The 25,879-nt window shown below is 34.0% G+C and overlaps 1 protein-coding gene and 1 pseudogene across 1 annotated transcript in view; both read left to right on the top strand.

The window, feature by feature from the left end:
- LOC127704350 (tyrosinase-like protein) overlaps positions 1-25,879 on the top strand; it is a 100,415-nt pseudogene that overhangs the window by 58,559 nt on the left and 15,977 nt on the right.
- Positions 19,000-25,879, top strand: part of LOC127704351 (uncharacterized) — a 48,653-nt gene continuing 41,773 nt past the window's right edge. Inside the window, exon 1 of the mRNA XM_052208375.1 lies at positions 19,000-19,107. The gene's annotated coding sequence lies outside the window, so the exon portion shown is untranslated. The remainder of the gene's footprint in view (positions 19,108-25,879) is intronic.

Below are 25,879 nucleotides of genomic sequence, written 5' to 3'. Positions count from 1 at the left end.
ATTTCTATGATACAGATTCGAGGAGGCTCTTCGGGAATATAATAGCAGAGTGACTCTTCCATACTGGGATTCAAGAGCAGATTATTTGATGGACAACCAAGAGGATTCTATCTTATTTACTGAAATATTTTTGGGGAACCCAAAAGGAGTTGTATATACAGGTCCATTTGCATATTGGTCAACTCCAACAAAACCGAGTACGTTGTTAAGACGTGAACTAGGAATAAAAGGCTCTCCCATTAACCCAGAGAGGTTAAAAGCAGTGTTTAGAAAAAGATACCACCGGGAAATTCTAAGACCAACAGCTCCAGATAGTGATCATGCCAATCTAGAGTCACACCATGATAATGTTCACAGGTGGGTTGGAGGAAATACTGGCCATATGGCAGATATACCTTCAAGTCCTATGGACCCAATTTTCTGGCTTCACCACTGCTTCATTGATTACCTATGGGAAAAATTCAGAGAATGCCAAAACAAATTAGGAATTAATTCAGAAACAGACTATCCATCAACCACTATACTAGAGCACATGCCAAATAGACTTATGGATAACTTGAGACCTCAAAAAACGAATATTCAGGGATTTAGTAATTCATTTACAAAACAAATTTATAGATATGCACCTGCTCCGACTTGTAGAAATAACTGTGGAGGAGCGTTTAATGGATTTTTGTTTTGTGATATAAGAAAACAGGCGTGTGTTTCCAGATCTAGGTATGAGTTTATTGGTCTTAGAGGATTTAGAAGAGTTCATAATTGGTACCCGTCAAAGGAAAAGGGAAAAAGGGTCACCATTCCAAGATTGTTCATGAATCTTAACCTACTTTTGAACCAGCAAGCAATTACATCACAGATAAGAGGCGGACAAGGATGGGTATCACATTTAGGGGACGGAATGAGAGCTGCATCACAAATAGGAGACGGAATGGGAGCTGCATCACAAATAGGAGACGGAATGGGAGCGTCAACACAGATAGGAGGAGGGCATGGAGGTGCAACACAGATAGGAGACGGAATGGGAGCTACATCACAGATAGGAGTAGGACATGAGGGTGCATCACAGATAGGAGGAAGACATAGAGGTGCATCACAGATAGGAGGCAGATTGGAAACTGCATCACAGATAGAAGAGGCACTGGGAGCTTTACCCGACAAATCAGCATTCGGAGCTAAAGGGAACAGTCAACTTACTCGAACTTCAATGGCTCCAACAATTACAAGAAGATTTAGGACACACTTCGATAATCCTAAAACAAGGGGTCGCAGATCAGTTGATTTCAGTTTAACGGGCAATAATTTCAAAATTGGATTTGATATAAATCTTCGCCTGAGACAAGAGATGAGAAAATTTAGTTCTTTGAATAGTACTCCATATAAATTCGACAATTTCGCAATGTCCCCAATAGTAATAATAAACAAACACAAAAGTACTCGAAACTCAGGACAAGATGAAATTAAAAACCAAAGAACATTTAACATTACATTTCAAACTGATGGATTTTCCTATAGTGGTAGACATCTGGACTACATTTCTATAGATGAACACACACTTATGTCTGAATCTTTTGGTCTTATTGTCTTTGAGAAGCCAGTATCTGGTGAAACAAAGGTTTATGTAAGGGCCTACGATTTAGACGGTGAATTGTGTCAACCCAGTTGTCTGGTATCAAAATCAACGTATAAGGAATGTTCGGGGCTGATAAAGATCACGTCCGATTTTCCTCGAATGTACCTTGATTCATATAACGATACTTTTGATTCAGAAATACCACCGTTTCTGAAGTTCGTTTGTGTAAATTAAGATCATCTTTTTATTTAAAAATATGACTTGTTATATGTCTAAAAATTTCCAAAAATATTGTGAAGAAGAGAATCAATTTAATGAAATCTAATCTTTTGCAGCAATCAGGTAAAATTAAATCATTATCATAAAATATGTATTCTCTCGATTAAGTTTTTATTCAAATATGAAAAAAGATACTCTTCAATGAGACAGCAACGTAACGACAGATCTCAACACTCTCGATCAGTAGATTAGCAAAACGTCTATTAAAGAAAATGCGATAATAACTTGTACAGATATAGCAGTTGACTCTAAAATGTCAGTATAATAGATAAATTAAAGATACACCGTTTTAAGGAATGCCCGCAGTTACTGAAACTAACTTTAGCCATGATAAAAACAAATGATTTGATATTGTATATTTCAACTTTAAACCACACAAGGCATATATCGTATTTGTTCCCCATTCAGAGTGTATTTCTCCTCCATATCAGCAGCACATAGTTTGATTTATCTAAATATATACATTACCACATGTTTTTAGTTTAAAACACGATACTTTTGCAAAAGGTGCATCTTAAATTGTAAAACTATATATTCGCAGATATTTAAAACGGTTTATACAAATGTTTAATATATGCTACATTCTGCAATGTTTTCGTAACGATACTATAATGATAGTTACAATGTGAAATGAACTGTACAAAAGAATATGACCACCTAGGATAAGCAATCAATTTTAAGAAAAACAATAACATTACTGATAAATGAGATATGAACCTGATAGATTATTTATTTACACAAAATCAGTAATAAATTTCTAAAATTTTCAAACCATAGGTCAAAATTGAACTGACGTTTACCTAGAAACTACTAACACACCTTTTGTTTTCACGAATACATGCATTTATATTGTTTAGAACTCTGCAAACTAACCCAACAGGAGGCACAATCCGTCAAAAACAAAAGCATCAACTCCTTAGGTTTTGGAACACAAAATTAAAACGATCAATCTTACGATTATTATCGTATGCAAATCTGTCAATTGTAGTTTTCCCAATCTGTTATTAAGCATTTGAAAAACGTTATGTCGTCAAATTAGAAAATTTTACCGATGAATTTTTTTCGCCATTTTCACATTGTGAAAGCCACTCAAACTAAAGAATGATGGTGGAGGATACATTTTTTTATTCATACAGATGCAGCATATCAATATGCTGTAAGGATTCTTTCTTCCACTAAATTTTGTATTACTGGCACCATACAAAAACTGCTTACGTTTACACAGTTCTACTTGTAACATACATATACATGTATGTAGTTCATTTGTAGTTAGTATATGGAAAAACTTTGTCAGAATGCAAATCATGCAAGTTAAACTTTACAAATACAGACTAAGATCTGCAAAGAACATATTAATTGATTTTAATGAATCTCCTGTATAGAAAGCCCATCTTTTCTCAATTTTTGCTGCTTGCCCTTCCGGAGCACCTGAGATCAACCCAATTGTTGGTGGGGTTCGTGTTGCTCAGTCTTTAATTTACTATGTTGTGTTTTGTGTACTATTGTATGTCTGTTTGTCTTTTTCTTTTTTAGCCATGGCGTTGTCAGTTTATTTTCGACTTATGAGTTTGAATGTCCCTCTGGTATCTTTCGCCTCTCTTTTACATTTAACTTGTCGTAGGAAACACTATTCTTATTGCTTGTGAAACCTATGATGAAAATAGTCCTGGTACAAACTGGTTATTGATTATTACCAATAGACAACAACTTTCAAGCTTTAACTGAGCTTTATTTGACGTTTATAATTTTCTCATTCAACTTCATTTTAAAATCCAGTTTTCTCATTTAACTTAATTTGAAGCATTTAACTTTTCTCATATAACTTTGTTTGTAGCATTTAGCTTTTCTCTGAAGAAAATGTTTATCATTTATTTTTGGTGGTAATAACGATCACTTTCAGAGTCATTTTCTTCACTATGACAGAAGTGATTTCATATGTAAATGAAATATGTTAGTCATTTCTTTGCATGAAAATTTAATTCCAAAAGAAAATTAACCAAAAGAAGTAATTGCACTGGTCTTTCAAGTCCAGCATTTATGATCAGCTCTATGAAAGATGCTGCCATTCATTCGCAAAGATATAGTAACTCTCTGATCTAAGAAAATTTATGAAACAGAAATTGTCAACTGTTATCCTGTCTGTCATAGGAAAAAAAAACCTGATCTAGTAGGGAAACTTTCCCTAGATAAGTCAAAGTTTATAATAAAATCCAGTGACACTATAAGGTTAAGAATGTCATGTACTAGCTGATTCTAGACGTTGCTATTTATTAACTAGAAAAAAGTAAAATAAAAAAAAAATACCGAACTCCAAGGGAAATTCAAAACGGAAAGTCCTTTATAAACTCGCAAAATCAAAAGCTTCAACACATCTAACGAATGGAAAACAACTGTCATATTCCTGACTTGGTACATGTATTAGTCTAAATAAACTGTCATTTTGATCTTCATGTACTGTGGTTTGAGACAAGCTGATACTGCAGACACTTTCTGTGAAAATTGTTTTAGCACAAGTTGTACATAACACATGGTTTTACAATGGTAGCACACAGACGCTTCTCTAGTCTGTGCATTGGAAATATTGGTAACGAAGATACATGTTGTATAGAGTAAGAGTTATTCCATTAACTTTTGCATTTTCTTTAAGTTTATTACTCTGTTCATTTTGTGCATTTTACATTGAATTTCTTTAACTAACCAGTTCATGAATTAAAAATTTGAAATTTGTATTTATTTCTTATTTCCCATGTTTCTTCTGAACCAGAAATTAGATAGATGTGTAAGGGGTTAAACTACTGTATCACTAGCCGGTAGACACTGAGGTTGTGACAGGTGCGCGCCACGAAAATATCACAATGGTGTTGAAAGTGGCGTTAAACACCAATCAATCAATTAATCAGTACTTGTTCTAAAAACAGATGCAGTTAACTGTGAGTCTTGAAAAACAACTTCTTCTGATACAGGAAAGATATTGTATTTTAGAACCCATATCTTTAAGACTTACTCAGCCGCCTGGTTGATCTGCACGGTTTTGTTGTGTGTGTGTGTTCTTGAAATAATCCACAATGCTTTTCAACATAAAAATGGTAGCATACGCTATAAATTTATAACTTTGGGATACCATAAGGCATAGTTTGTTAATAGTGAACAAAAGGGTAAAACATGTTACACAGAGGAACAAGTGATCAGTATGCTGGAGTTTCTTATTGACAACACATTTGTTGAATTGTCCGCATTCCTATGGGAACGAACTGTGCGCCTCTCCTTGCCGACCTTTTCTTATTTTCATATGAATCGGAGTTCCTTCAGACACTTGTCAAAAACAAGAAAATCAAAGAAGCCAGGTTATTTATTTATTTCACTTTCAGATATATTGATGATGTTTTTTTCTATTAACAATCCGAACTTGTCTGATTGGGTTCCATAAATATATCCACCAGAACTAGAAATTAAAGAAACAACAGACACGGCTTCCTCCGCCTCATTTTTAGACGTATACCTCGAATTTGACATAGACGGTCATCTCAGTACCAGAATCTATGACAAACGAGACGACGATTTTAATTTTGAAATTATCAATTTCCACCACCTTAGTAGCAATATACCAACTTCACCTGCATATGGGATATACATCTCCCAACTTATTCAGTATTCAAGAGCTTGCAGCTGCTACTCTGACTTTGTAAAACGTCACCAGTGTCTGAGCAGAAGGTTGATGAACCAGGGGTATGTCAAAGAACGTCTCGTCCTTTTTCTAAAAAAGTTCATCGGAAGGTACCAAAACCTTGTTGATAAATATTCCGTTTCAACTTCACAAATAATACACGATGGTCTTGAAGTATAGATTCTGCGTTCTGATGTTGTTTATCATCTTAATAACGTGTTATAGCATTCTTGTATTTGTCTTAATTAATAATATTATTACTTTTAAGTCTGTTTTTTGCGATATCCATTTGACGTGACTCTGTACTTATGTATTCCGTCATATTTGAACGACAAAATTATTTTATTTATTAATATTACTTTTACTGTTAAGTCTATTTTTTTGTGATATACATTTGACGTGACTCTGTACTTATGTATCCCGTCATACTTTGAACGACAAAATTATTTTATGTCTACCTGTGCGAATTTCAAACGCACGATTTTACGCCAGTACTTAGAACCTTCCATCCTTTATGGCTGGATTTTACATAGATAAATAAAATCGTATAATAAAAAAGCAAAATGAGGATAATATATTTGATGTATGCCTTTTTGTGCTTTTTCGTTACATTTGTTTGTTTTTATAGTGATTAAGATGATAACAAAATGTTGACTGCTGTACCCCTATTTTTGACATTTTTACCTATTGTGTCTGTTTGTTTTGTTCAAATATCAACTTGTGCTAAAACAATTTTTACAGAAAGTGTCTGCAGTATCAGCTTGTCTCAAACCACAGTACATGAAGATCAAAATGACAGTTTATTTAGACTAATACGTGTACCAAGTCAGGAATATGTCAATTGTAATCCATTCGTTTGATGTGTTTGAGCTTTTGATTTTGCCATTTGATTAGGGACTTTCCTTTTTGAATTTTCCTCGGAGTTCAGTATTTTTGTGATTTTACTTTTTAATATCATATATGGCATCATTACAAAAATAATAGCCATGGAAATTTTAAGAACGATAATCGTAACTCCAAAAAAAGATAATCGTTACATGTGGACAAATAACTAGAAAGATAATCGTAACTCTAGAATATTTCAATGATACTAGTAACTGATTGTTATTAGTAACCTCTGCAGATATTAAAATTTAACATTATTAACTGTTATCCGAACGGATCTAATTACATTATATAAAATGCATAGTCATTAACATTCGTTCAAGTGAACCTCGTACAAAAGGGAACTAGCCGGATAATAGTTTAAAAAAGAATAAGATACCGTGAACTAATTCATCTATTTAGTTTAAAACGACCGTAATTTTATACATTATAGTTCCCTATGACAATTTTTTAACATGATAAATGTTTGCCTCTCCAAAACATCATGATGAAAATTTACCGTAAATTTTAACTTGTAAAAGATATAGACTATATCTACAAAGCATAACAGAACTCCTTAACAACACCAACCCTCATAAAGCCAACGGCCCAGACAATATCAGTGGCCATATCTTAAAAAAAAAATGCAAGAAACATATAGCACTAATTTTAGCAATAATATTTAAAATATCATTAAAAGCTGAACAAACATTACAGGACTGGTAACATGCTAATGTTGCACCAGTCTTCACAAAGGGTGACAAAAATAAAGCTGTCAACTTCAGGCCAATTGCATTGACTTGCATCTGCTGCAAGTTAATGGAACATATTGTCACACAACACATCATTAACCATCTTGAGAATAATAGCATCCTGTACCATCTCCAAAAGATAGGCGAAAGATAACTGTTGTGAAGTCCGCTGACAATATTGATGCCGTGACCAGGATGAAATAATGGAAGCGAAGTTGAAAGCCGTACGAGCGGGACACAAAGGTGCAGTTTCGAAACTCCTGAGGAAATTTGAAGAAATTCAGCAAAGTTCCGAAGCGGATTACGAGGAAATTTCAACGTTACTAGAAGCTGTCACAAGGAAGAAAAGAACTTTAGAGAGCATCAACGAGAAGATCTTAGAACAAACTTCGGATGAAGGTGTAGCAGTGGAAATACAGAAATCTGATGAGTACATGTTCAATTTAGAATATGGACTTCGGCAAATTACTAAATTAGCAAAGTAATTTCGAAATCAGAGTTTACCCGCAAATGAATCAATTTCATTGAATTTGAACCCTCATGCTGATAGTTTTATACCGCATACATCTACATGTATAAGCCAACCCTCAACAACAGCAAACCAACAATTAACACACACCACAAATTCACGCTCATCGTCTAGCACAAACAGCGAGTTTCACAAGCTACCAAAGTTAAACTTACCTATATTAACTGGAGATATACTAGACTGGCAATCATTTTGGGATTCCTATGAGACAGCGATCCACACAAATCCTACACTAAGTGATGAACAAAAATTCAACACAAATTACGACAAAGCAATTTCATTACTCCAGGAAACGAAAAAGCTGATATCCGACAATGCTACTACCTACATTGCAGATAGAGAATCCGACACGATCAGCGTCACTTACAGAAAAGTTGAACAACTATGGTACAACATGGACATTTATACCAAAACGCGCACCATGGAAGGGTGACTTTTGGGAAAGATTGGAAGGGATTACAAAAGACTGTGTCAAGAAGGTTTTGGGACGTTCCCTTATCAATATAGCACTTCTTAAGACTATTGTGACTGAAGTTGAAACTATTCTGAACGACCGTGCGTTAACTTACGTCTCGTCAGATCCTTTAGATGAACCGCTAACGCCATCACATATACTTTACGGACGTCGGATCACAACACTTCCATACCCTGATAATAGAGACTTTGAACATTCGACGTTTGAATAAACTGTTTCGATTGAAATCTCAACTTATTCAACAGTTTTGGGAAAACGAGATCTGCTGTCATACGGACAAAAAATGGACTCACTTTGCGTCCGATTACAAAACTTTATCCTCTGGAGGTGTCAGTAAATAGAGACTTTATAATAGACAATACTTGTGATATCAACTGTCTTTCTAGTTCTAGAAACTTAAGCTGTAAAGCTAAAAGTGTTGCCATGGAGAACATTAAGAAATGGACAAACGGAAATAATTTATAATTCAGAGACTGTAAATTCAATTTTATTTAGTTTTTCATAGACTTTAATTCACTTCATAGACTTTAGATTTTTTCAGTAATTTTTCTAGTGTCACATAATATTGTAGTTTTTAATATTTTGAATTTTCATCTTTTGCGCGGCCCCAGGATGTTGTGAAGTCCGCTGACTAGACGTACAGTATAGCGAGCCGCTCGATTGTAACGTCACTATCGTTGACGTACTTCCTTTAGCTCTCAATACATTATCAAACTAGCAAGACGTCTGTTATTTTAGTTCATACCATTGTACAAAATCTTAGCCACTATACGCAATAATACCAAAGGGACATTCAAACTCCAACATGGCTTTAGACATTCACGATCATGCAAACCACAACTACTATCTTTTATTTAAAAACTATCTGCTGCAAAAAAACAGCACTCAAACTGATCACATTATAATGGCTAAAGCATTCGATAAGGTACCAGATCAAAGACTTTTATACAAATTAAATTATTATGGCGTTTCCGGACTCACATTGTATTGGATCGCTGAATTCCTTTCAAATTGCACTCAAACAGTTGTCATGAATGGAAAGATATCAAACACCGTCACATCAGGTTACTGTCTTAGGCCCAGTCTTATTTTTGGTCTATATAAAGGACCTTCCAGACTACCCAAATTATAGCAAACTTTGATTATTTGCAGACGACAGTATTATACACAGGCCGATCTGAGCTGATCCCGAAGTGACTGCAACAAACTGTAGGCTGATCTTGATGCATCATTCACGAATTCTGGTCAAACTATCAATTTTTTTTTTTCACACTTTGTGAAAAGATTGAGATAACAAAGTCGCCGTCCCTATCAACAGATACAGTTACGATTAATAATTCATCTCTGATAAGTTACAATTGTCATTTCAAATTACGACTATGTGATAGTCCAGTTACGGTTATAATATCAAATAAACTTCATGGAGTTACGATTATCTTCCTTAAATTTTCGATTGCTATGATTTTGGTAACGAGGCCATATATGATATAAGAATTCACATACGCAGCAAAACCGTACAGATCAACCTGGCGGCTGAGTAATACTTGAAAACAACATGTTTACAGAGAGAAATTAGCAGAAACGATTTTAACTATTTCTTCCTCCGCCATGTTGTGATCGTGGTAATTGCAGTTACCACGATCAGTTTAGCACCAGTGATTAAATGTTGACGCTAGAACTCCCTTCCGCGACACAAATGTGACTGGCTTGACAATAAGGAGATGTGGAGTGATGGTCAATGAGACAACTTTCCATTAGAGACCAAATAACGTAGATATTAGCATCTATAGATCACCGTACAGCTTTAACAATTAACAAAGCACATTCCGGAAGCTGTAAATGCATAAAAGGCAAGGCATGACAAATAAAACCAACTGCCTGAATTATTGGTTCCTGTAATGAGTTTCAACAGATGTATAAATACATTAACTGGCGGAACATTGACTTTTGAAGTTTGGTCCGCCAAAATTCCAATAGGCTTGTTCAACTGCGATTAACAAGAGTAGCGTGAAGGAAGAAGATTGGTAACGAAAATCTGAAACACGTGTTTTATGATTTATCGTTAAGTCTTGAGATAAGTCAGAGGAGTTCCGTTGGAAAAGTCTTCACTAAAGTAAACTGGACCCCTGCTGTTTTTTCGCTCTTATCTACACAAACAACAGGTCACCGCTAATTTAAGACAGCCAGGATTAAGGCCATACCGTACTATCCCGCGCTAAACGAGAGTTGATAGTTCAAAATATTGAAAATGGCGGCGTAAAAATAAAAATGACTCCACGCAAAATTGAAAAGAATATATGCGAGGTTTGCAAAATTGTTGACTTACCAAATGAATTCACGTGGGTATATCTCAATTCTGATGCTGGTCATAAATAAAAAAACTTTTCAACATTGCTTCTGAAATACGGTGAAATAGATGTTTTGGAAGGTGTAATTTGTAGAAACTGTGAAAGAAAACTACATAGTATTGACAAACAAGTTTCAGAATTTGGCTCAAAATGTAATGAAAAGTTGGATTTGATAGGTGGTAAATGTTGCATATCAGAACATTTGTCCAAGGCATCAAAAAGACGAAGAGAATCGACGGAAGTGAGAGCTAAATTAAACTGAACTTTTTCCAACCACTTCAGTTACTGGAACGTGCAGCATAACAGAGGTAAAAGAAAATTACAGTTATGTGCTGAATGTGATACCAACAGCACCAGAATTAAGTTTTTCCAATTTTACAGATCCTGGATACATTTCTCTATTACTCCTGTGGCGGATCTCAATCAGCGGGTGGCCAGTTAACACTAAAGCGGATTCGAATCGGAGAAGAAACGTCGGAAGTTCCGGCTTTCGCCGGTTTAAAAAAAATAGAATCGATTTTAGAAGCAGCTTCTATACTGTCTATTGTGGAATAACACCAGGTGCTGATACTCCTGATTTTTTCTTTGAATATTGAGAAATTGCATATTTTGCTGTTAAGTTTCTCTTTAAATTTTGTCAGGAAATCTTTATTGAGTTTGATGTGATGTTTCTCATTTAGTCTATTTAAGTTTGTTATATTCAGAAAGTATTTAGTATTTTCAAGCTGATCATTATAATGTACATATATTTTTTTTAATATTCTATTCATTCACTGGGTCTGTTTGTATGCCCCCCCCCCCCCCCCCCCCCCCCAATTCTTGCATGGGGCAGATAGTCGTCAAATTGTCAGCCCATCCCTTTTCCGCCATCAGTCTGTAATTTTTTTTTTGCTTGAATATAAAAATAAGAAGATGTGGTATAATTGCCAATGAGACAACTTTTCACCAGAGACTACATGGCATATAAGTTAAAAGATATAGGTCACCGTACGGTCGTCAACAGTGAACAAAACCCATACCGCATAGTCAGCTATAAAAGGACCCGAAATGACAAATGTAAAACATTTCAAACGAGAAAACTAACAGACTGATTTAAAAAATTATGAAAGAAAATCAAAAATGATATTCAGCAACAAACCACAACCACTGAATGAAAACCAGATTTAATCCACCATTTTCTACATAAGGAAATGCTGTACCAAGTCAGGAATATGACAGTTGTTTTCCATTCGTATGATGTGTTTGAGCTTTTTATTTTGACATTTGATAAGGGACTTTCCGTTTTGAATTTTCCTCGGAGTTCGGTAATATTGTTTTTTAACTTTTTACAGGCTTCTGACTTGGGACATTTACATACAGAATGTGGCGGGGTTAAACTAGTTAGGAGGCGCCAACCCTCCTCTAACCTGGGACATTGGTGTAACAGTGCAACATAAGAACAAACTATAAAAATCAGTTGAAAAGGGCTTAATTCGTCAGATCGATACAAAGCAGAAATACATCTAACAAAAACACAGACCGGACGTGGAAGGGTAATTATAAATCCCCACAACAAAACAGACACTAGTACAGATCGGAAGCATATAAATTGGTTGTTTTTGTAGTCTTTCGGAATACATGATGTCTCTACTATCTTTTCGGAATACATCTGTTCTTTTCTATGGCCAATGGTACGATGTATATAAACTTTAAACAGACAAGGAAGTAAAAAATAAGGCATTACAATTTGAAATCGCTCACTTTGAAAAATTAAAAAAAGGTATGAATAACAGAATAAATGGCAGTAATGGAAAACAAATTTAGTGAGAAACAATTTGGATTTCTTCTTAACTTGAGAACAACTGATAGTCTTTTTATATTTAAGACTTTGATACACAATAGTTGAATTAAGAAAAGAAAAAGAAACAATTATTGTATATATGTTTCGGCTACTCATTTGACTCTGTCTGGAGGACTACTTTACAGTATAAATTCTCTAAGGGCATTGGCAGTACAAAATCTTCAATTAGAGCTTATTTCCTAATGCATATAGATTAAGACTTTGGTTGGCTTGCTTGCTTTGTTTGTATTAACGTTTGCTCAAGCATTGTTATTAAGATTGACATCTGCAAACAATATAAAATAGGATTTAAACCTGTATACAGTATACTTAAATTTGATTGGACGTTACCCTGGAGGTTAGGAAGGAACACCCAATTGTACATGTAAACATTACAATATAATGTTAGTAAGGTTTAACTCCGCCCAATGTATATTGTTTGCAGATGTCAATCTTAATTACAATGCTTGAGCAAACGTTTATACAAAGCAAGCAAGCCAACCAATGTCTTAAGTTACAAGCATTAGGAAATTAGCTATAAATTAAATGATAATCTTACTAAATACCACCTTTGGTTATTTAATATTGTTTATGAAGGATCTACCACAAGGTTTTAAACCAAATGACTGTCATCTTTTAAAAATAGAGCAGACAAATATTGGAAGATTTTCGCTTGCTGAGGCTAAATTGTTAATGTCTGAAACTAAAGAGGGCTACAGTCAAAGAAAAGTTATGCCCTTGAAACATATTAAATACTTTGAACATTGACAATCAATTTGTACGAATAATCGCCAATGGTTTAGCTAAAGTAACTAGCCTTATGTAGACAAAATGCGCGTCTGGCATACCAGGGTATTTTTAATGAGGGTTTAAGTCTATGTACACATTGAAACGTCTACTTTGCTAACGTGGTCCCATTTTTTCTTTTTTTTAAACTATTAAAGAACAAATAAGACACATTTTTTTTACTTGAAAATACACCTGATACCATTGATTATAAACATACATCATAAACAATACTTAATGCTGGAAAAGACAGGATTAAAAAAAAAATACAAAAAAAGAAAAGCCATCAAGACTGAGGAAAAGTAATTTATTTGAATAGATTTAATTCTATCATAAAATGATAATTGTATTTTTTATATGTCCTTATTATTTAAGTGTTCGTGTTTGTTTCTAAGTAATTGGTCCATAAATTGTTAGAGCTATTCTATTTTCCTAATGTTTGCAGTTTAAAGATTTGGTTGGCTTTCTCAGATGTTAAGTATAATGCAGAGTATAATGTATAAAGCTGAGCCTACCTGTTGGGTGGAGATGTCAATATTAAATACAATACAAGAGCAAACATTTATACAAATAAAGCAAGCAAGCCAACCAAACCTTTAAACTACAAGCATTAGGAAAATAACTCTAAGTGTGTTTTTTTGTTTCAAATAAAGTAAAGTTATACTTCGGCCTCAATACCCGAAAATTAATTAGCAGCCTTTGTTTTCTATCAACACTGGCCGAATTATTTTTAGTTATCCATTATACGTTATAGATTTGTAAAAAATGGTAAAAACAGTGCACATTAGTTTAAAGATATATGCAGGCATTGGTTAAAAAAATGATCACAATTTTTGTGACATTAAATGCGACGAAAAATTTATAAGTTTAAATTCATAAAAATTCTTGAAAAATAATCTACTGTAAGAACAATAGACTGACGTCAGAGAAATGGGTTAATACTATATAAAATTCATTCTTTTCCAAATTGATTAGCTGCTAAATATTATTATTATGACAACTAAAAACATAACGAGGCATATAGAAATCAATCAATCAAACTTATATGAAAACGATTTGGAGAAAGAGCAGAGCCTTGTTCTCTTAGAGTTAAAACTTATGTGTCCGGTTAGGGTGACATATCTTCCTGATGACTGTTACCTTGGAAACTAGAGTCCGGTTTTCTTTGTTCAGTGCAAGGCAGGGTTTATATTCATATCACATTATCATTTTCTCGCCTTGACAATGCTTTTAATTTGCCACTAAAAGTTAAAATGCCATCCTTCATCCTCACTAAAAAAGACTTATGCTGTATAGCATGTAAACGAAAATATCCATTTCGAGCAGGTTTGGTAAAACCCATTTCCGTACATATCAAACAACTAGTTTTTCTATAACTCAACTCGCGTGTACCATAGTTTTCATATCATGAGCTTTTTTGCACCATTGTACCTCTTTATTTGATTTGTAAATAAAAATGTTTTGGTATATACTACGGAAACTATTATTTTGGGAGATTTTAATATTCATTTAATGTCAAGTAAAAAACATCCTAAGTGGTCACACATCACAAATATTTTCCACGTGCGTCAGATGGTTTCAGAACCTACAAGAGTTACACAAACTTCATTCACTTTAATTGACCATGTTTATAGTAATGTGCCAGAAAATATTGATTATATTTCAGTACCAAAATATTCAATCAGTGATCACTATCCAGTATGTATTTCTCATAAAATAGGTTTTAAAATAGAAAAAGCAAGTTCGTGATTATATAACCTTTCTCTGTCCTGAGTGTTCTTCCATTTATTTGTACTCTATTCCAGTCACGTAATGTTGTCATTATAGCGGTATTTTAAACATTGCAATATAAGCGGGAGGTTTGGCTAGCCAGAAAACCAGGTTCAACTCACCATTTTTCTTAAAATGTCCTACATCATGTACATGATATATTAGGCATGATGATTAAATTGATTGCAGATTGGCTAAGTTATCTGTCCTAAAGGATCGTAAGGTGCAGTCACAGAAATAATTATTTTGATAAGTACGTCTAAACAAGTGACAACTCTGCTTCAGCAAATTTGGAGATTTAACATTGTTGAGCTGATATCTAGAGTAATTATGAATGTAATATGTGTTTTCAGCCGTGTATCACCTTCACTGGTGATCCAATGGAAGGGTCGGTCGTACAGTTATCACTGGTTTAGACGTACTTAATAAATAATTATTTCTGTGACTGCATCTTACGATCCTGTACGACAGATAGTTTAGCTATTCTGCAATGAATTCCATCTTCATGCCTAATATATCATGTACTGTGTTACAAGTCTAGATTCTACTGACGAAGAAAGGTAACACTGGCCACCGAAAGCTGAACTTTTAGTTCAGTCTAGGTAGCCGAGTGGTTTAGAGCGCTGCACACAGTGCAGGCGGTGTTGTCTCGATATCCCAATAGCATGAGTTCGAATCCCGGCGAGGGAAGAACAAAAAGTTGCAGATTTAACATTGTTGTGCTGATATTTAGAGTGATTATGAATATAATATGTGTTTTCAGCCGTGTATCACCTTCACTGGTGATCCAATGGATGGATCTATCGTAGAGTAGTCACTTGTTTAGACGTACTTATTTATATATACAACTAAGATCCATTTTGTTACATCTGGTGATCCGTATGTTTGGCAATCGCTATGGTAGTCAGCAGGGTTTAAAAACATCCGTTGTTCGACCTGCTAGTCAAATGCGTTTTGTTAAAATATTCTTTTTCACTTTTTTTGGACTATTGGAAAATGTTGTTTGTGCTGTATTTAGACCCCTCTACCAAGAAATTTGTCTTGCATGCACGCGTATAAAAATTGCGGTTTTTCTCCAACGCAATCATAGGTTTGAACGTAGTTTTTAATTTAGACTTGTATATATATATGTGTGTATTGTTTATATAAGTAGATGGATTATGTTTAATTCATGAGTAACACGCCATTATTTCGACAGCCAATTAGTCCGACAGCTCATTAGTCCGACGACACACTGTTCCGACACCCCCTTAATCATACAACCGATTAATCCGACAACCCATTAGTCAGACAACCCAAGTATCCGACAACCGATTACTCAGACAGCCCAATAATCCAACAAACCATTAGTCCGACACTTAGAAATAATTTTTGCGCGGTATCAGCGTAAAACAAAAAATGTCTGTCTGTATTACGTATACGTTATTACATATGTACATACATAATTCCGTATATGTATTATATAGGTAGTTCAAATATTTTTTATATATTTAATACTAAATCTTTATATACGTAATTAAAATTTGTGTAGAGAGGTATATTATTCAATTATGTATTTTTGGGCCTTCTAGTATATACAGGAATCGTTTAATATATGTATTTACAGATTTCAAAATACGGAAACATAGAACTATTACCGTAAGGATAGACTTCGAATTCCGTATATACGGAATTGTGACGTAACAATTCTGTGCATACGCAAATAAAGACTATAAAGATTTTTGATTATGTATTTTTATATATATATATATGCATAATTCGAATTACGCTATACAGGGAATCATGTACACAGGTTCTCATCAAACTATTTTCAACAAATTAGGCGGGGTCAGAATATGAATAGCTTCAGTTGATAAAATACAGTATATATTATGTATATTTGATATTGTGGCTCCAATATGGCCAAATCCGACCCGCCACCTTAGGGTAGGTGAGCATCTCTGTGTCTCATTTAAAACAACCTACGACTGTTAAAAAAGTGATTTTTATTGATCAAACTAATGGATGCATTTTTTTAACGCGACCTAAGGGGGTATTCTACTTGGGACCCGTATTGTGATGCATTAATTAACATACACTGTACATTTTACAAGATATTGTCAATAATAGTAGTATCTGTTTTCTTCGATATTCGCTTTTTGAAATTGACCTTCAGCATCACACGCTTTCTCAATTGGCATTGACATCAGTTTACTCCAAATTAAAAAAAAATGGTAGACAAACCAATCGTTTGTCCAGGAGAAGGAAAATCATTTTACAAAGACACAAGCTGGACAAAAAAGACACACATACATACATGATTTTTTTTTAATACTTGTTATTGGCTTTGCAATAGTGTCAGTTCTGCGAGTACTCTCAGATCTGTACCTTGCGTTTTTGTTGTTGTGAGGGATGTATAAATACCCTGCCACATCAATTGTTTATTATGAATTATGCCGTTAGTTTTCTCAGTTAAATTGTTTCATATTTTTTCAGGTCGGAACCATTTATAGCCGACTATACGGTTTGGGTTTTGCTCGTTGTTGAAGACTGTACGGTTGCCTATAATTGCTTACGTCCACTTCATTTGAACAATTCACATATCCTTTTATATTACAGAAGAATAAACAATAGACTTAAAACTAGTTAAATCACCGTATATTTTGACCTCCATTAAATTTTGTTTTTGTTATTATTGTTTTTCACCAATATAAAAATGATAAAGAAGCCCATTGTGATACTCACAGCCATGCATCAAGAATAATGATGCGTGATTTTTCTAACCTAAGTGGTTGTGGAGGCACTGTTTACATGTTCTCAATAAAATATAGGCTGCGTTTTCCACAAATTACCCTGTTTCACCTATTTTCTTGTCTTTCATGAAAAAATACAACATTTTTTTACGGATTCCAGGACAATATCTGCATAAAACTATATTGATATTGTCGGAAAGATTTCGATACACCTAATAAAGGGCATGATTTGGTCATTGCATGACAGCCAATCAAATTCAATTAAGAAATAGTCCCTGTTTGCAATGGTCCAAGTTTGTTATGGTCAGAGATGTCCCTAGCTAAAAATAACCTGTACATAGAATATCTCATATCCCCGTTTCTGCAGCAGAAAACGGGAATATCAAGGCATCGACCACTGTGGGAGGAGAGGGCATAGTTTCTAGAGTATGTTTTTCCAATAAAATTACAAAGCAAAACAATGTTCCTAACTATACAACTCAAAAACTTATTTTGCCTCTTATACAAATTAAAACTATATCAACAAAACCTCAGAAAGAATAACGAACATCCGAGAATATCACAGAAGCAATAAAACATAAAAAAATACAATAAATATCAAGTCCTTACTGTATGAGGAAAAATAAGCACTCTGTCCAATCAGGAGCCGGACACAACTTTCTGAAATTATTTAAGTTAATGATTTGATAGCAGATAGTTTGAAAGTTTAAATAAATCGTTTAAATGAACCTTGTTCCATAAAAACTTTGTATATGAAAATAGAAATTGCAGTGTTATTAATTTATAGTAGTAACGATACAACTTAGACATTAAAGCTTTATCATGTTTATTGTAGGGTGTTGTAATTCGGTGAAACACAAAATGTCCCCGTTTACAGTACTTTATACCTTTATATTTTGTTTTCAAAAAGCTTTTATGATTAGTTTTTTGGGTTAATGAATAAAGCATTGGATTTGATGTTTGATTAAAATAGAACAGAAAATATGATTGTGTGCAGCCATTGAAAAAGATCAAACTGCATGCCATCCATGATCTGCATCTTGAGTCAAATTTACTAGCTAAATGATATAATTTAAAAAAAAACTGCACCATACGATTTTTTTTTTGACGACCAATCTTGAATTTAAGTAAAATCGTTTTTCTACGAATGTGCAATTTTTTAGCCGTGTATCATGAAGTGAAATTAAAACTCTTTTAATGATCGACGTTTTCCTATTCCGTCACCCCACTATAAAGTTAACACCACATTAAATTATCATAATTTCACAATTGGGGAAAAAATACTGCAAAACCGATCGTCGTCTTTTACGAATTTATCATTTATTACACACAATGAGGTCTTATTTCCTTTTATTGGTTCTTATTCCGGCGTCAGCGCTTATTGTAGAACATGTATTCCCAAAAAAATTAGCAGAATGCTACTCAGGACAGGTTGACAAAAACACCACTCCATATGATGTTCAAACGAGCTGTTTAGAAAGCTATTTGGCTCATATGTACAAAAATACTAGTTCATCAGGTTTAGGGAAGGATGCCTTTGACTGGCTAGATTCTCTTGGCAGAAAATTACATATCCGACTGAGAAGACAGGGACGCTACAGATCTAGATTGCGTGTAAGGAGGGAAATTCGAACATTACGTGAAAATGAATTAGACGAATTTTTCGACGCAGTAAATGCCCTGAAAAGGGACACGGTACGTTTATCAATTAGAAACCTTGGTAACGATAAGAAAGTCAGACTAATGTGTAATTTATCTTCGTCCAACTTGTTCGATACATACCTAGATAGTTTCTGTTAACTTGTTTAAAGAATCAGGTTTACACCAACATTAACAAATTGTACAGACGCTTGTCTAATATAAAAAAAAGACGTGGATTAATTACCAAAGATGACCATCAACCAAAGACAAAATAACCAGGATGTGAAGTCTGATTTCTAAATTGAAGACTGTTTAGTGTTCTTTAAATGTTTTTGTGTTATTGTTATCGTTAAGTTACTGTACTAGTACCCAGATTTCCTTTGTATTCATTTATTGTGTTTTGATCAAAATAGTGCACCCTTAAGAGCAACGAATAATATTTTCATCAGTGTCAGAAGGAATATCCAGAAATCAGAATCCTAAAAATAGAAAAAACAAGTATGCTTTTGCATCTTTTTGATCAGCTTTGGCTATTTCTAGGAGTGTACTCATCCTGTTCATTGTCAGTTTTCACTTAAATAACATGAATAAGGCTTTTCACCTAAGTAATATGTTGTTTTTTTCAAATGAAGCTTTCGATTATTTATCTGTTATATATTTCACTCGAAATATAAATTGTTTCATCGCCAAGGTCATATTTTTCAGTCGGTCTCACCAAACAAGTATGATTCGTTTGCATTTATGCACCAGGGAGACGCCGCAAATTCTGCACATAATGGTCCAAATTTTGTCAGCGGGCATAGATATTACCTCGTACTGTCAGCAACTTTAAACAACGATTTTTGTTCGGGTTATAGTCGCTCTATCTTCAGTCTTTGAGGGGTTGACTCAAAAAGAGGAGTGAGCAAACGTCCAAAAAGGATCAAGAAAAAAGAAAACAGGAAAACCTGCCTTTTCTATAGTCTAATCATCCTAATAGTCTAGAAGTTAGTTAGTGTTATCTTTCATTTTCACTTTTCATTTCTAAAATTTTGGGGGCATAAAGGGAGAAAGATAGGGACAATGTGTATTGTAAAGTCAGCATACTACTGTTATCATCAGTCTCCTTATTCTTTTGATGTTTTTTAACTCATAATTTTTTATTTGATTCAGACAGGAAAATGACGATTTTTCGCGTTTTCCATGAAGCCAAAAATAAATATAATTGCAGTCATTTTATCATAGACCATCCCGAAAAAAATTAGTTTTGAAATGCAGATGGAAAGGACACGGATACACATCACTGCAAGACTTTAAATAATTCTGAAAACATTCTTTAAAATACACATAGCAACGATTTTCACTTTAAAAATACAATTTTACAATGAAATAAACAAATATCAACAGTCTAAGAAGATTCAGGTGTTGTTTCGGTATGCGTTTAAATGTCTAAAATATTTTTTTAATTATTAGTAGCTCAAACTATCTGATAGTATACACTTATAATACAATCTTGTTCTACACATAATATTAGCTTAAAACATGATGTGTTTATACTTGAGATTTTTTTAAGAATGAACAAACATGCGAGATGAATTATTTCGTATTCACTTAATGCTGCATACAAGTGTAAAATGCAAATCCATATTTTTGTGATATCCATTTCGTCGAACTTTTCGCGTTAATAAAAACATCGCACAGATTTCGTTCTTTACAGAGAGAGAGAGAGAGAGAGAGAGAGAGAGATTACATGAAATTGACTTTATATATTATCTACTTAATATGTTTCTTTATATCGAGTAATACTAATGAATCTCTTTAATCGTGTTAATATCAACATTTATATAATACAGATTCGAAAATGCTCTTCGGGGAAAACATAGCAGAGTGACTCTTCATACTGGAATTCAAGAGCAGATTATTTGATGGACAAAAAAAGGACTCTATCCTATTTACTGAAATATTTTTGGGAACCCAAAAGGCGTTGTTTATACAGATCCATTTGCACTTTTGGAAACTCCAACAAAACCGAGTACGTTGTTAAGACGTGATGTAGTAAAAGTTGGCTCTCCTATTAACCCAAAGAGATTAAAAACTGTGTTTAGCAAAAAATATCACAGACAAATTTTAAGAAAAAACAACTCCAGATAGCAGTTATGCCAATTTAGAGTCTCACCATGATAATGTTCACGGGTGGGTCGTTGGAGATGACGGTCATATGTCAGACGCAAATTTAAGTCCAATGGATCCAGTTTTCTGGCTTCACCCCTGCTTTGTAGGTTATCTTTGGGAAAAATTCAGAAAACGTCAAAAAGATTAGGAATAAATTAAGAAACAGAAATCTAAAACCAGGACATTATCAAATTAAAAACCATAGAACATTTAACATTACATTTCAGACTGAAGGATTCCCCTACAATGGTAGACATCTCGACTAAATTTCTATAGATGAACGCACCCGTTTCTCTGAATCTATTGGTCTTGTTGTCTTTAAGAAGCCAGTTTCTGATGAAACAAAAGCCTACGTAAGGGCGTACGACTCAAGCGGTGAAATGTGTCAACCGAGTTGTCTGGTATCAAAATCAACGTATTAGGAATGTTCGGGGCTACTCAAGATCACGTCCAATTTTCCTCGTATGTACGTTGATTCATATAATGATACGTTTGATTCAGAAATAACATCGTTTCTGAGGTTCGTTTGTGTACATTAATGCCATATTTCCTTAACAAATGTGTTCGTATATGTTTCTCCAGAGATGTTGTGAAGAAAATAATCAATTTGATATAATGTAACCTACTGAATTAGACTTATTTCCGGGTTTGTAATAGCATAAGCAACACGACGGGTGTCACATGTGGGGCAGGATCTGCTTACCCTTCCGGGGCACCTGAGATCACCCCCAGTTTTTGGTGGGGTTTGTGTTGCTCAGTCTATGCTTTTCTGTGGCGTGTTTGTGTACTGTTGTTTGTCTGTTTGTCTTTTTCTTTTTAGCCATGGCGTAACTTATTAGTTTGAATGTCCCTTTGGTATCTTTCGCGTCTCTTTTAGCAGCAATAAAAAAATACAAGAATTCTAAAAAATTTATTCTTGTCCACAGTTTTTATCCAAAAAAAAAAAGAAAGAAAAACAAATCATGGTATTCTTCAGTGATACAGCAACACAACGATAGAATTATCCAACTTTACACCTAGACATCAATTCAAAGTCTTCATCAATAGACAGACAGTCCATACAATGTTTCAAGGTCTAAATCGTTCCGTATTAAAAAGTAGTAAAGACTGAGTAAATTTAACAAAAACAATCGATATTTTCGTCCCCGAGTGTATCACCAGCCCAGTAGTTAGTAACACAGACATACACCACAATTGACTAAAAAAATCAAACAACAATAAAAAGATGAATATGTTAAAGACACCAACAGAAAAAGTTATTGAAATGAGATGACCGATGTGGTTTATGTCAAGACATGAGGTGGAGGAAGCTGTTTCTGTGGTTTCTTTAATATCTAGTTCAGGAGGATAACTTAATGGGACCCACTCAAAAAACTTTTGATTGTTAATGGAAATAACATCATCATTATACTTGTATATGAAATCTAATGATTTAGTTTCTTTGATATTCTTGTTTTTACAAATGCATGAACTAACACATACTCATATGGAAATAAAAAAAAAGGTCGGCCAGGAAAGGCACACAGTTGGTACCAATAGGAATGTCGACAACTCTACCTCTAAATTCAACAAAAATATTGTCACTGAGAAACTTCAGTGTATCAAATCACATGTTTAATTGTATATCCTTTTTATTATCGGGCTTACTTTTAGAAGATATGCCAAAATTCACAATCAGAACAATGAATTTGTACCGTGTGGTACCCTTTTTATGGAGGGAAGCTTAATGGATTATTTCTTTTTAGACTGGTTTTCAATTATTCATGTGGTATGGTGGTGAAAAGGGAAGACAAATCGAAGGTTTTGATAGAACGAACAGTACCAAATGTTTTTTTTTTGTTGTTGTAAAGTTCTTCTTCTTCAGTCATGATTTGCATTAGCTTGAATGAACTGAAATGGGGAAAATATTACCCTGACATATTGCGCTACCTTAATATGAATGTTAGAAATATACATTCCAAGGAAACATCTCAACAACTTGAATTCTGTAAATTCAGAAAATATTGCGAGGTTTTATGTATGTGAATAATTCGGCTAGGTGAGTATCGTAAGAATCATACGAACTCGTATTCTGATATCCGATACACATAACAGTATGCAGATTTTCATTAAATCGCAATAATTAATCTCGCATTGTTTTCCTTCCGTCAAAAATTGCAGTCATAAATGCACACACTAATTTCTGAATTTACATTAAGTATACCTTCATATTTTGAGTTAACTTGTTTTACATAAAGCAAACTGTAACAACATTTTACACCTTAGTTAAGTGAACACGATTGGTGTAGTGTAAACATTAGAACAGACAAAATACAACATATAGAACGACGAATTGACTTGATAAAATAACAAAGACAAAAAGAGGTCTTAAGACAGATTTTAATTTAACTGTCGAGAGTGGATAAATATCGTATTGCACGAGGTTTGGTAGTGGAATATGTTTCTATAATTCTTTATAGACGATATACATACAAGTGTAATCCTACTTTTCGAATTTACTACAAAAAGATGTGCTTTCTATGTGACGTCATCAGGCATGGTCGCCTTTTTACATGGCGTCACAATAGGAAATTCAAACAAAGGAAAGGAAGAAAGTTTGACGTCATAATCAAATTTTGACCAATGAAGAACTGAGATCAAACGAACCACACGTTGTATCATCAACAGGTCACGAAAAGGATAAATCGGGTAAGAATTAGAGAAGAAGTCTTAACAAAAGTAAATTTCTTGGAAAGAACGTGATAATAACTTAATTTTATCAAATATATCGGATGCATTATAAAGACGTACTCAAGCAATAAGATGTCTTAACAGCAGGATGAGCTGATATCTAAATTTTAACAAATATATCGGATACCTAAAAAAGACGTACTAAAGCAAAAATTTGACGAACAAGAACTCAGTAAATTACAATAACAAGGGATGTAACCTTACTACATAAAGGAGGAAACTCGAGACCATAAAACTCAATGAAAACGGATTTGAAAATTATATTAAAGATATTGGAAGAGCGTTTAAAACTATTCACCCGAATCAAAATGGGTTTGTGAAGGGGAAATATAAGTATTGGGAATAAATTTTTACATGATATTATCTTATAAGTGGATACAGACAGAAAACATCATTTCGAGAAAGTCGAATTGCGATAGAAAATGAAAACAAAACGTTATAAATTACATACGTCTGAAGCGCTTTTCTGGACTTACCTTCACCAAGAACGCTCAAGTTTGAAACTAATTTAGGTAAGAGAGGGTGTCAATTTTGGTAATTCTTTTTGTAGCTGGACAAAAAACGCTGTTTAAAAAAGTCAACACTTTTATTAAAACAAATGTGTCTTTGTTTACAGCCTTGTTTTTAAGTAGGTTACACTCTCCCACGTTAGCGCTTACAAACATGTTTAACCCCGTCACATTCTTTATGTGCCAGTCCCAAGACAGGAGCCTGTAGGTCATGTGCAAATCACTAAAATGTAGAAATAGAAACATTTCTTAAATTTTCTCATTATGAATAAAAAAAATATTCAGAGACTAAGGTTTCAGTTCCCTCTGGCAAAGTTGACCTAACATGGATTTGGGTATTATTTAAATTCCCTTTTTGGTCATCTAGCATGTATAGCTCTTCGAATGTGTTGGTTCTTGATTGTCTACCACAATTGGGATGGATTACCTTAACTGTATTTGGCAAAACATTTTGGAATCTTGGGTTCTCAAAAAAAAATTTAAAAAAATCAGACAAAATCATAAGTACATTTTTAAAATATATTTTTTGTGTTGTTCCTAACCATAGGTAAACAAAAGTTGACTTTTACTTAAAAACTGTCAATACGCCTTTTGCTCGACAAACGACCATATGGTTTATATATATAATTAGAAGTCTGTTAACTAACCCAACAGGCGGCACACGCTACCTAAAGCAAAAGGATCAACACCTTAGGTTTCTGGAACCCAAACCTTTTTTTATGAAATTGAAATTATCAATCTTGTGAATGTTATCATCTGCAATTATGTTAATAGTAGTTTTTCCCATCTGTTATTTCACATCTAACATACGTTGTTGCCACAAGCTCAGTCGTCAAAGAAGCAAATTCTACAAAAATAATCTGCTTCCACAATTTGTGAAATCAACTCAACCGACACAGTTACACTGTTAACTACAGATGCAAAATGTATAGATATTGATATCAAGTTCATGTAAATAAGGCGTCAGGCTACCTACCTGTCCCATATGGATAACATTTGGTTGTCAACGTATCAAATATACCATGCTTTCAGTTTTGAACGCCAGACGCGCTTATCTTCTACAAAAGACTTATCAGTGACGCTCGAAAAGGTACAATGCCAATTAAAGTACGAAGTCTAAGAGTATTGAGGACCAGAAGTTCCGAAAAGGTTTAGCCAAATACAGCCAAACAACTACAACCTGTGCATATGCTCATACGTTTTTATGCTAACTGTGCAAACATACTTTCTAATATCAACTTTACCGGGTTCAAATCTCTC

The sequence above is a fragment of the Mytilus californianus genome, unplaced genomic scaffold, assembly GCF_021869535.1.
Source record: "Mytilus californianus isolate M0D057914Y unplaced genomic scaffold, xbMytCali1.0.p SCAF_6, whole genome shotgun sequence".
Taxonomy (NCBI): domain Eukaryota; kingdom Metazoa; phylum Mollusca; class Bivalvia; order Mytilida; family Mytilidae; genus Mytilus; species Mytilus californianus.
The sequence above is the reverse complement of the archived record's forward strand: the minus strand, read 5'-3'. Positions and strand labels throughout refer to the sequence as shown.